This window comes from Pongo pygmaeus, chromosome 14 (genome assembly GCF_028885625.2).
Source record: "Pongo pygmaeus isolate AG05252 chromosome 14, NHGRI_mPonPyg2-v2.0_pri, whole genome shotgun sequence".
In the NCBI taxonomy this organism is placed as follows: Eukaryota; Metazoa; Chordata; class Mammalia; order Primates; family Hominidae; genus Pongo; species Pongo pygmaeus.
The window spans coordinates 108,521,823-108,533,273 of record NC_072387.2 but is presented as its reverse complement, the minus strand read 5'-3'; the positions used below and the strand labels follow the sequence as shown (position 1 = coordinate 108,533,273).

The following is an 11,451-nucleotide window of genomic DNA, read 5'->3' as shown; positions in this document are numbered from 1 at the left end:
AATTACTTTTAAAATGTTTTTTTTGTGGGCTTTATTTTTCTAAAATTGGAGTTCACGAAGGAAATGTGCTCCTCTTTTGAGGACACCAATGAGAGAGAAGCATTTTGCCTTTAAGGCAAGAAAAGGCAGCAGGAGGGATTCCTTCCAGCCAGTGGTCTTTGCTCTCTGCTTCTCCCAGAGGGAGTGTGAAGATTTCAGAGAGGATGACTCGGTGAGCGGGGCCCCAACAATAGGGCTCCCAGCCTCAAGGAAGCAGACACCAGGCAGACTGAAAGAAACCTTGGCGGGTATAAAAAATGAAGATAAGGCTGGGTATAGTGGCTCACGCCTGTAATCCCAACACTTTGGGAGGCCGAAGCAGGAGGTCAGGAGTTCAAGACCAGCCAGGCCAACATGGTGAAACCCCATCTCTACTAAAACTACAAAAATTAGCCAGGCATGGTGGTGCGCACCTGTCATCCCAGCTACTTGGGAGGCTGAGGTAAGAGAATTGCTTGAATCCAAGAGGGAGAAGTTGCAGTGAGCCGAGATTGTACCACTGCCCTCCAGCCTGGGCAACAGACTGAGACTCCATGTCAAAAATAACATAAAATAAGATAAAATTAGCCAGACATGGTGGCATGCACCTCTAGTCCCAGCTACTCAAGAGGCTGAGGTGGGAGGATTGCCTAAGCCCAGGAGGTCAAGGCTGCAGTGGGCCATGATTATACCACTTTACTCCAGCCTAGGTGACAAAAAGGGACCCCATCTAAAAAAAAAGAAAGAGTGAAGATGAAGAGAACACAAAACATAGGATGGTGTGTTGCCTGTTTTAGGCACCACAGAGAATGTCCAACTTCCGTTGAGAGCCGGGAAGAAGAGAGACCTCAAGGCCAATGTAATTTTCTCCCAGCCTAGGAGGCTGAGGAGTTGATTTAGTTTGATATAATGAAAACAAAGAAATTGCTACTTCATGTACACTTTGAGTTTGTGAGTCAAGATTCATACCTTCCACAGCTACTAAGTATGCTATAGTTACTGGTACTAGGGTTAGAAGTGACTAGAATTAACACGGAGGATTTTTTTTTTTTTTTTTTTTGAGATGGAATCTTGCACTGCTGCCCAGGCTGGAATGCAATGGTGTGATCTCGGCTCACTGCAACCTCTGCCTCCCAGGTTCAAGCAATGCTCCTGCCTCAGCCTCTCAAGTAGCTGGGACTACAGGCGTGCACCACCGTGCCCGGCTAATTTTTTGTATTTTTAGTAGAGACGGGCTTTCACGATGTTGGCCAGGCTGGTCTCAAACTCCCGACCTCGTGATCCGCCCGCCTCAGCCTCCTGAAGTGCTGGGATTACAGGCATGAGCCACCACGCCCGGCGGATTCTAAGCCAGAGTACTTTGCAGAAGTCTAACTGGCGGCTTGAAGTTCTTGGTGACTTGGCTGCCCTTGTGCAAACTTGGATTGTTGGGATCCTGCAGTTCAGGGAAAGGATGCTGTTTATCTGGACATTAACGATGCTGTCTCCAATTGCTACTACTCCAGTCATGCTTCATTTTATTGATGAATACTCTTAGTTTAGCATCATTTCAATTTAGTTCATCATGGGTTCCATGACTACTAATTTCCATTACTATCACTGTTTATTTTTATGCTCAAGTTGCCCCAACGTTTGACCACTGGGGACTCCTTCAAGTTGGTTCCACTGTCTTTTTGATACTCTCCATCAGCCTTGGAGCTACTGTCTTATCTAATATGTTTCGGGGTCATTTTGTACTTCCCCTGCCCCAGTCCTAGAGCCAGCCATTTCTAAAAAGAGCGCTGGTTTCTCTTAGTAGAGAATGGTATCTAGAAACCAAGATCCCAGTTCTAAGCAAGCTCATTCTTCCTGGTGTGTCATTGCTTCTAGGCACTTTCAGCAGATAGAGCTAGGAAATGGTGTGTGTGTGTGTGTGTGCGTGTGTGTGCATCACACATAAACATAATATGTAGTTCTGTCTCTATATTAATCCATAGAAAACCGTGAGTTCATATGGATACATCCAACACCACAGGGTACATTTTAGTCTTCACTCTGTCCATATTTATAATGCCCTTTTACAAGAGCAAGAAGCCTAGTTCTCATTATCCTAAATATACATTACTCATCTGCTAGAGACTTGAGGACACAGAAAATACTTCCAGAGTTAAGTTTTACCATGGCGAGAAGTGAGTCTACTACCTAGAGTTAACTATTTCTTTATAGCTCTTTTTCTAAGGTAAAATGTACATACATATATCTAGAGAGAGAGAGCACACATACAATTTTATATATACTCTCTCTCTTTTTATATATATAAATAAAGAGAGCATACAATTCAATGAGTTTTGATGACTGCATAAACCATATAATCCACATACTTATTAAAATATGAACAATTCCTATCATCTCAGAAAGTTCTCTCATACTTCTTCGCAGTCAATCCCTGTACTCTACCAGAGACAGCCACTGCTCTAATCACCTCCCTTCGATGGATTAGTTTTGCCTGCTCTTTTTTTTTTTCTTTTTTCTTTTTCTTTTTTTTTTTTCGAGATGGAGTCTTGCTCTATTGCCCGGGCTGGAATGTCTGCAGTGATACAATCTCGGCTCACTGCAACCTCTGCCTCCTGGGTTCAAGCAATTCTCCTGCCTCAGTCTCCTGAGTAGCTGGGACTACAGGTGCACACCACCATACCCAGCTAATTTTTGTATTTTTAGTAGAGATGGGGTTTTGCCATGTTGGCCAGGCTGGTCCTGAACTCCTGACCTCAGGTGATTCACCCAACTTGGCATCCCAGAGTGCTGGGATTACAAGCATTAAAGCATTAGCCATGCCTGGCCTGCCTTTTTTTTTTTTTTTGAAACAGTGTTTTGCTCTGTTACCCAGGCTGGAGTGCAGTGATGCAGTCTTGGCTCACTGCAGCCTCAACCTCCTGGACTCAAGCAATCCCCCACCTCAGCTTCCCAAGTAGCTGGAACTACAGGTGCGTGCCACCATGCCCAGCTAATTTTCATATTAGAGATGGGGTTTACCATGTTGCCCAGGCTGGTCTTGAACTCCTGAACTCAAGTGACCTGCCTACCTCAGCCTCCCAAAGTGCTGGGATTACAGGTGTGAGCCACCACGCCCGGCCTGCCTGTTCTTTAACTTCTGTAAGTGGAATCTGGTAGGCCAGGTACAGTGGCTTATGCCTGTAATCTCAGCACTTTGGGAGGCTGAAGCTGGAGGATCACTTGAGGCCAGGACTTTGAGACCATCTTGGGCAACATAGCAAGACCCTATCTCTATTTTTGTAAAAAAAAAAATTGTCCAGGTGAGGTGGTGTGTGCCTGTAGTCCCAGCTACTTATGAAGTTGAGGTGAGAGGAGTACATGAGCCTAGGAGTTCAAGGCTGCAGTGAGCCATGATTGCACCACTGCACTCTAGTCTGGGTGACAGAGTGAGACCCTGTCTCTTAAAAAAAAAAGAAAAAAAAAAAAAAAAGTAGAACCTTGAAGTATGTACTCTTGTTTCCACCTTCTTTTGTTTAGCATAATGTCTGTAAGAGTCACTCATGTTGTTGCACGTATCAGTGGTCCATTCTTCTTCGTGACTCAGCAGGATTTCAATGGACAAATATACCACAATTTGTTTATGCATTCTCCTGTTGATGGACTTCAGGATTATTTTCCAGGTAGGGGCTATTGTGAATAAAGCTCCTATGAACATTCTTAGCAGATAGGAGAAAAATATAGAAATGGTATTGAACTTTTTTTTTTTTTTGAGGCAGGGTCTCGCTCTGTCACACAGGCTGGGGTGCAGTGGTGTGGTCTCAGCTTACTACAACCTCTGCCTCCCAGGTTGAAGCAATTCTCCTGCCTCAGCCTCCCTAGTAGCTAAGACTACAGGCACATGCCACCATGCCCAGCTAATTTTTGTACTTTAGTAGAGATGGGGTTTTACCATGTTAGGCAGGCTGGTCTCAAACTCCTGACCTCAGATGATCCGCCCACCTTGGCTTTCCAAAGTGCTGGAATTACAGGTGTGAGCCACCATGCCTGGCCTGTATCAAACATTTTTTCTGCTGCATCTCCTCTTCTCAGCCCACCACTGTCTCCAAGCATTGCCCCAGCAGCAAGTGTAATCTGAACACACCTCACCTCAGCTGCCTCACATAGCTAGACTTCTCCAGCTCTGCAGTGTGGTACCCATGCATGTGGAAATGTAAAGCTGGTGGATAAATGTTTCCCCTTCTACCTCTAGGGTGGACAATTCTCGAGCCTGTTCTACATTGCCCATCAGAAGTTTCCAGAAGGATTGAACCCCACTTGCCCATGTGCCAACTGACTCGTCACACACCTGACATTGGCTTTCCCTCCTCCACATTGCATAGTCCCTTACTCCTGTTCTCTAGGATCACTAGTCCAAATAAACCACCCATATGCAAGCCCTTGTCCCAGGCTCTGCCTCTGGGAGGAATGCAACTTAAGACAGCAGCTTCAGCAAATTATTTAGATGCATTCAGTCAAATGGCAGAGGTAAAACCTAAAAGTGTTAAAGAATAACTATATTACACTGCTCTCCTCTAACTTGGAGGTTCTCCTCTCTCTGTCTCTGTCTCTCTCTCTCTCTCATTATCATCGCCTATAAGATGCATTTCAATTTCAGAAATGTTAAAATCTAAAATACCATGCATTTTCCGTTTAAGTACATATTGTTGTCTGCTCGTTTAATATCTGTCTGCCGCACTCTTGTCATTTTCACCAGGACAGTGATGGAGTCTGACTCCAACATTGAAAAACACATCATAGGTGTTCAGTAAATATTTGTGAATAAGAGAATGAGGGACACCAAGGAGAAGAGAAACTGACCAATTCTTTCCCACTTTGGAATTGGTTTTGGAAGAAGAACTTTAAGGGGTAGACAATGAATAAAAGATGTGAAGGGGAAAGGAAATCAGATGGAATCCCCAGGGAACTGAATGAATAAAGAGAAGATTCATGAAGAGTGAGGCTGGTACCAAGAAATAGCTTAACTGGCAAGATACCCAGGGCAGAGGCTTCCCTTGGAGGCCCTCCTTCGCTGGCTGGTGAGGAAGGAGAGCTAACAACTTCAGCAGAAGGCGATACTGGCCCCAATCCCCTTCCCAGTATTTAAGAGAAAAAATAGGCTCAAAATGATTATTCGAATAACCACACTTCCTAAACTGTAACCACAGCAGCTTACAGCAACTTTTCTATAAATCCTCTCCATGCTGCTTTTGTGATCCACAAAATTCTATTTCTCAATTCCCAGTGATACCACTTCCTACATAACAAGTTTGGATTTCACACATTAAGACGATTACTGTGGATTAATAGAACAATAGCAGGATCACGAATGCCATGATAGTTAGACACAGGGTCATTTGCAAACAGAAAGAAACAGGTTTTGAAGCATCCGAAGAGTGGCCCCGATGATATGTCTCTGTCTCTTTCTGGAGCATCCTGTCAGCTCCCCAAGTCAGGACCTCAGATAGACCATAAGTGCTTCGTGTGAGGGACCAAGGAGGGACTGTGTAGAAAGGGATTGTGTAGACAGAGGGTAGTTTAGGAAAATGAGCAGGTTTTCCCCCCTTGTCCTCATTAAGAAATCATAGCCATGCCGTGCCCGGTGGCTCACACCTATAATCCCAGCACTTTGGGAGGCCAAAGCGGATAGATGACCAAAGTTCAGGAGTTTGAGACCAGCCTGGCTAACATGGTGAAACTCTGTTTCTACTAAAAATACAAAAAGTTAGCCAGGCGTGGTGGCGGGCGCCTGTAATCCCAGCTACTCAGGAGGCTGAGGCAGCAGAATCACTTCAACCAGGGAGGCGGAGGTTGCAGTGAGCTGAGATCGCAACATTGCACTCCAGCTTGGACAAGAGCAGAAACTCTGGCAAAAAGAAAGAAAGAAGAGAGAGAGAGAGAGGAAGGAAGGAAGGAAGGAGAAGGACGAAGAAGGAAGGAGAAGGAAAGGGAAGGAAAGGGAAGGAAAAGGAAAGAAAAGAAAAATCATAGCTGGATTTGCATCAGAGAGTTTAGACTGGATTTAAAAAAGTAGTCTAGCGTCCTTGTTCCATCTCAGAGAAATAGCAAGGACTTCTGTTTACCAGGATGAAAAAATGTGTTCTTTGGAAAATGCTGTAAGCTTAATAGATAAAGGCAAAGTTGTTTCATGCTTGTTTTTTTCTGAGACAAAGTCTCGCTCTGTCACCCAGGCTGGAGTATAGTGGCACGATCTCAGCTCACTGCAACTTCTGCCTCCTGGGTTCAAGCGATTCTCCTGTCTCAGCCTCCCAAGTAGCTGGGACTATAGGTGTGCATCACCATGCCAGGCTAATTTTTGTATTTTTAATAGAAATGGGGTTTCACTATGTTGGCCAGGCTGGTCTCAAACTCCTGACCTCAGGTGATCCACATGCCTCAGCCTCCCAAAGTGCTGGGGTTACAGGTGTGAGTCACTGCACCCAGCCTATGCTTGATGTTTTAAGTAGAGTTTTAACCTTTCTGTTCCATCCAGAAAACTACTAGGCATTAGGCTTCTATACCTCAGTAACAGACCAGCCAGGGGCCAATTGGATTTACTGGTTCAGAAATCTCACCATCCTTGATGTCCCTGCTTTGTGGGGTGGGGACAGTGGGGCTCCCACTTTACCAGCAAATGAGCAGCTCGTGAGCTGCAGATGCCTCTCTTCTCCTGTGCAGAGATTCAGCGAAACAGAAATATGAACCTGGCCGAAGAGCAGGAAGGGGAGGCTGGCTGTGTCCTGACTTGGGCGTGAGCTGGTTATACAAAAGATGGCCCCAAAATGCCAGTCAAGGGAGTACTGCATTAATTCCCCAGGATTGGCCAGTGGTAAATACTGGAGCTAGCCCCTGGCCTACCTTTGAAGATGCATCTCTCAGAAATGCTCATCCTTCTGTGCAATCCCAATTAAAATTCCAGCAGGCTTTTTCACAGAACCGCTTTTTTTTTTTAAGACAGAGTCTCACTCAATCACCCAATCTGGAGTGCAGCGGTGTGATCTCTGCCACTGCAACCTCCACCTCCCAGATTCGAGCAATTCTCCTGCCTCAGCCTCCTGAATAGCTGGGATTACAGGCGTGCACCACCACAGCAGGCTAATTTTTGTATTTTTAGTAGAGATGGGGTTTCACCATGTTTCCCAGGCTGCTCTTGAACTCCTGGCCTCATGTGATCCACCTGCCTTGGCAGTTTACAAAGTGATGTTTACAAAGCGCTGGGGTTACCGGCATGAGCCACCACCCCCAGCCGACAAGCCACTTTGGAAATTCATATAGAAATGTAAAGGACCTTGAATAGCCAAAGCAACTCTGAAGAAGGACAAAGTTGGAAGGCTACTACGACTTGATTTCAAGACTTATTAAATCCTGCAGTCATCAAGACGATGTGGAATTGGTATAAAGATGGACAAATAGACCAATGGAACAGAATAGAGTGCCCAGAAATAGACCACACCTATATGAACAACTGATTTTCAACAAAGATTCAGAAAACAATTTAGATGTGCACATGGGCCTGGTGATGCCACGGTGAAACAAGGGCCCAGGTTCTCAGACATCACACGCCTCGTGCTGTGGTGTATGGCCGTGGCCATCTCCTACATTCACGTTTACGACCACCAATCTTTTCAAAAGAAATAATTCCATATTGATGGACGAAATTTTAAAACAACAGCAAGAACTTCTGGGCCTAGATTGTTCAAAATACTCACCAGAGTTTGCAAATAGTAACGACAAAGATGATCAAGTTCTAAATTGCCATTTGGCGATGAAGGTGCTGTCCCTGGTAGATGGAAAAGCAGATATTCTGAGAGCTGCTCAGGACTTTTGCCAGTTAGTAGCCCAGAAGCAAAAGTGACCCACAGATTTGGAAGTAGCTATGTTAGGCAGTTTACTTAGTTCAAATGGTTCTCCTGATCCTGATTTAGTACTGAAGTTTGGTCCTGTGGACAGTGCATTAGGCTTTCTTCCCCGGCACATCAGATTTACTGAGATTGTCTCTTTGCCTGCCCACTGAAACATCAATTATGACAACTTTTTCTCTGCCCTGCATCAGTATGCAGCCTGTGACCAGAGTGAGGAAAGGCAGTAGTTATTGGTTGCAAAATTGGATTTTAGGCTTTTAGAGAAAAGGACCCAAGTGACTCTGATGTTCACAAAGCACCTATGAAACCCTGTACACACCTAGTCCGCAATCCTCATAATTTATCAACAAACACAAGTCTCTGATGTCTGACTTGAGAGAATGTGTGTCTGTGTGTCTGTGTGTGCATGTGTGAGTGCACATATGTGCACGTTTGTATGTATGGAAATATACATGGGGATGTACTGGAGAGGGAAATACATAGACCTAGAACTTGGAGCAAATAGCAGCGATGTTTTAGGAACTGAAATGTCACACTTAAAGTCTTCAGCCCTGCCAACTTCCCTGTTTTTGTGGGGAGAAGGGGGCCTGACTAGAGCTGTTCTGATTGTGTCTGGCAGGAGGGGAATAGTTTTTGTTCAGTCCTTCTTAGTGACCAAACTTTAATTTTTAAGAATAGGATATTGACTTGTTGAATTGAAGGATTCTGTGGGGTTTTTGTTTGTTTGGTTAGTTGGTTGGTTGTTGCTGTTGTTTTTGAGACGGAGTCTGGCTCTGTCGCCCAGGCTGGAGTGCAGTGGCACGATCTTGGCTCACTGCAACCTCCGTCTCTCAGGTTCAAGTGATTCTCCTGCCTCAGCCTCCCAAGTAGCTGGGATTGCAGGCGCCCACCACCACACCCGGCTAATTTTTGTATTTTTAGTAAAGACGGGGTTTCACCGTGTTGGTCAGGCTGGTCTCGAACTCCTGACCTTGTGATCTGCCCGCCTCGGCCTCCCGAAGTGCTGGGATTACAGGCGTGAGCCACCACGCCCGGCCGCATTCTGCGTTGAAAGGAGCTCCAGAGGAATGAAGTTCTGTGTTTCTCCCGTGTTAAAAACTTGTTCACCTTCAGAGCAGAAGGAATACAGATCTTCAGATGTCAGTCCATTTTCTTCTCTTCATAATGGTCAAACAGTGTGACCGGAGAGTGTAGCTCTGGTGTCTGAGTTCCAGACTGTGAAGATCATTTGAAAAATAACTCTCACTACATTGAAATGCAGAATTTTAAAAAGTTAAATATTAGATTAGGCAGTCAAAAAAACAAACAAGCATAAAAGGCGAATGAATATGTGTAATCTTCAGAGTAAAGGTGGGCACTGCTAAAAAGGAAGAAGATTTAGATTTTCTTTTTTGTTTGGTGGGCAGTATGCCATGTTATACCCAAAGTTGATTTTTAAAATATTTTCATCTTGCTGGTGCGGTGGCTCATACCTGTAATTCCAGCACTTTGGGGGCCAAGGCAGGTGGATCACTAGAGGTCAGGAGTTTGAGATCAGCCTGGCCAGTGTGGTAAAACTCTGTCTCTACTAAAAATATAAAAATTAGCCAGGCTTGGTGTCAAGCACCTGTAGTCCCAGCTACTTGGGAGGCTGAGAGGGGAGAATCACTTGAACCAGGGAGGTGGAGGTTGCAGTGAGCTGAGATGGTGCCACTGCACTCCAGCCTGGGCAACAGAGCAAGACTCCATCTCAAAAAATAAAAATAAAAAATTCCATCAACTAACCTCTTCCTCTTTGGAATAGCACATTTTAGGACCATGGTTAATACCTGGGATTTAACTCAGTAAATCCTGATGGTTACTGTGCATCAAAGATCTTTAAGTAGGACTGAAGGCCCGTGTGGGGAATAAAATATTACCAAAGTCTATAAAAATAATTTAATTTTACATGTTCTCTTTTATGACAGAGAACAGCACTGGTTCTGTTATTTTTAAAATGAATAAGTTATTTATTAATAGGTGTTTAATATTTCTTAAGTCACTACTGGTTCTTAGAAACCATTCTTTATATTTGATAGACTGTTTTCAGAAAACTCTTATCAACAAGTGTAGAAGAGTTATCTGAAATCATACGTTTAGAATAAAGCAGTTTAATACTAGATCTCAGAAGTTTGAAAAATAGCAAAGAAGACTGGTTTGGAAAGCATGGTCTAGAATTGCTTATCAAATTCTGAAGCTATGAAGAATAAATGTTTCACCTTTGGGTTACAAAACCCCATTTATGATTTTATGAAATAAAAATGATTAAAAAAAAAAACAAAGACAATTTAGAGGAAAAACGATAGGGTTTTCAAGAAATAGTGTTAAAAAATGGGTATTAATATGCAAGTAAAATGAACCTTGATACAATGGTTCATTGAACCATTTACAAAAATTAACTCAAAATGGATCATAGATCTGTATGAAACCTATTAATTAAACTTAAAACTTATAGAAAAAAATCTTCATGAAGGTAGGTAAAGATTTTTAAGGTATGACACCAAATACATGATCTATAAGAGAAAAAAAATACATTGGATTTTGCCAAAATTAGAAACTTCTGCTCTTTGAAAGACTGTATTAAGTAAATGAGAACACTAGCCATAGACCAAGAAGAAATATTTGCAAACGATATGTTTGACATAGGACTTGTATCCAGGGGATAAAAGCACCCTCAAAATACTATAGTAAGAAAATTACAAAATCAATTTTAAAATAGACAAAAGATTTGAAAAGACACCTTATCTTATATTCAAAGAAGATATATGAATGGCAAGTAAACACATGAAAAGATGCTATTTTTAGTCATCAGGGAAATATAAAACAAAACCACAATGCAATACCATTACACATATATTAGAATTGCTAAAATTAAAAATACTTGGCCGTGCTCGGTGGCTCATGCCTGTAATCCCAGTACTTTGGGAGGCCGAGGTGGGTGGATCACCTGAAATCAGGAGTTCCAGACCAGCCCGGCCAACATGGCAAAACCCCATCTCTACTAAAAATACAAAAATTAGCTGGACGTGACACGCACCTCTAATCCCAGCTACTTGGGAGGCTGAGGCAAGAGAATCGCTTGAGCCTGGGAGGCAGAGGTTGCAGTGAGCCAAGATCGCGCCACTGCACTCCAGCCTGGGTGACAGAGCGAGACTCCATCTCAAAAAAGTAAAAATAAATGACCATAGCAAATGTTGATGAGAATGTGGAGCAACTGGAAACCTCATACACTGCTGGTGGGATTGTAAAAAATTACAGCCATTTGGAAAACAAATTTTCTATGTTTTGAAATGTTAAACACACATACAGCATATGATCCAGCTATTTTACTCCTAGATGTTTACCCAAAACAAATGAGAGCCTGTGTCCATACACAGACTTGTAATGAATATTTACACCAGCTTTATTTGTAATAGCCAAAACTGGAAACAACCCTGAAATCCATCAACAGTAAATTAATTATCAAATTTTCAGGCCTGGTGCTGTGGCTCACACCTATCATCCCAGCACTTTGGGAGGCTGAGGCTGGCGGATCACCTGAGAT

At 43.4% G+C, this 11,451-nt stretch overlaps 1 pseudogene; it reads left to right on the top strand.

The window, feature by feature from the left end:
• The first annotated feature begins 7,444 nt into the window (after positions 1-7,444).
• On the top strand, positions 7,445-8,116 carry LOC129011361 (dehydrodolichyl diphosphate synthase complex subunit NUS1-like; annotated as a pseudogene).
• Positions 8,117-11,451: the final 3,335 nt, after the last annotated feature.